We start from the raw sequence: 2,052 nt of genomic DNA on the forward strand, positions 1-2,052 counted from the left end.
CAAAAAACAAAACTAATTCCATTTTAAAATTTTCCAAGTATTCTTTGAAAATTGCTTTCAACACCATGCTGACACCAGGGCTCAAAGTCAAGCTAACGGCCATACGTATCCTCTATCAACCCTTGATGTTCCTACAGTTTTCACAAAAACTTTTTAATAAACAAAAAAATAAGATTTCAATAAAATTACTCCACACCATGAAAGAAATGTATCAGAATAAGAAGTTTTCTTCACAGGGATAGATGTGGCCAAGTAATTAACCTACCTGGAAGGTGAATCCAAGCAATACAAATATGGCAAGGTACAGGCTAATAGACTGACACTTGCGGAGCACAAGTAGACTAGTGACTGAACAAACGTAATTTAGTGGTGAGAAACCTCTATTGATGAGAGCGCTTACAAAAGAAAGAAAAATGTATGAAAAAAAAATGTCACGGAAGAAACATATTGATAATTTTGTTACATAATGGTTAAAACCTATTCATTTCTAATTTCCAATTATCTTAATAGTAATGTTATTCTCGCAAGATATATATATATATATAAATTTATTACTAACTTAATTGGTTTTGGTTGAAAAAAAGATACATTACTTTTCACCTAATTTATTCGAAATAACAGTTTTTTAAGCTTCACTAGTATTTTTATGCAATTGATATTATTTTTTTAAAGGTTGTTTTCTCTCATAATTTTTTGCAATATCTGAAATTTTGATTCCAGGGTCGCAGTACGCCTGTGTGTAACAATGAAAATTCAATATACAATTTTTTTTTCAATATAAAATCTAAAATATAAGATTTATAAACACTGCAACATGTCAGATTTGGCTAAGCCTAATTAAATTGTAGCAGTACACATACAAAACGACATGAGTAACTTTCATTTTTACATGTCAGTAGTTTATCGTACAATAGCTTGTTTATCCGAATCATGTGTTTACAAGACGATAATTTTCAAAATCATGGTTTCAGGTGAGTTTTTGTTTTGTTTTCTAATTATGCACAAAGCTACACAAGGGCTATCTGTGCTCTGATGAAGCATAACATTTTTTGGCTTGAAATAGCCGTATGCCCCATACCCCAGTAACATTAACATGCTGATTGTACTTTGCCCAATATGTGTTGGCTATTGATCTCACGAATTAGGACCACCTTTCAAACATTATGCATACGGGCCTGTGATAACCATCAACTTGCGTTTGTTTGAGGTTAAGCACAAAGCTGCAGAATGGGCTATCTGTGCTCTGCGCTCCACGGGTATCGAAAACCGGTTTCTAGCGTTGTAACTCCGCAGACATTCCGCTGTGCCACTGGGGGGCAATAACCAACGAATGAGAGTTGGCACATTTGTATCAACTTCCAAGACGGTAAAGAGTCTATAATGATAAGAAATCATGAAATATTTTGAAATTGCTGAGGTCACCTGCGTAATGACCATATGTTTTGTTTTGTGTTTTTTACAAATACGCGTTATCACTGGTATCCTAACAAGTGGGGTTAGATAAATGATATTTGTTTGGTTATCATGACAAATTTATATCACCTGTATGGTCAATTGTTTACACATTATATACGCAAAAAAGTAATAAGAATGCACCATTTCAGGTTTAATTTTCAATACTTTCCCGGGAGTTCCCCAATCAGTGGGAGGTCAAGAACCCTCCCCTGTGCGTGACTCAAATTTACGCCTAGTTACGGCCATGGATTCCATGAAATCACGCACATGGTTTTTAATAACACTAACAATTTGTAAAACGAGAATATTTGTATATGCAAAGTTTTAGAAGGCTTCAATTAACGAGTAAAGAGAAATAGGTCATATGTGTTCGATTTTTTCAGCTCTCTAACGGTAGGTCTGTCAACGATGTGTTTTCAATGTTTTAACAAACGACTGAGGATGATTCAAGTTAACTTAACTAGCCTGTTTCAAAATATATACTTATTCATTTGTCTCTACCTTGTATTAATATATTAATGTACTTTTATAGTGTGAAAGAGATCTGTTTATGAATTACTTTAGGTAGGCCCGGCATGGCCAGGTGGTTAAGGAGCT

Source organism: Limulus polyphemus, unplaced genomic scaffold (genome assembly GCF_000517525.1).
Source record: "Limulus polyphemus unplaced genomic scaffold, Limulus_polyphemus-2.1.2 Scaffold21, whole genome shotgun sequence".
NCBI classification, from domain to species: Eukaryota; Metazoa; Arthropoda; class Merostomata; order Xiphosura; family Limulidae; genus Limulus; species Limulus polyphemus.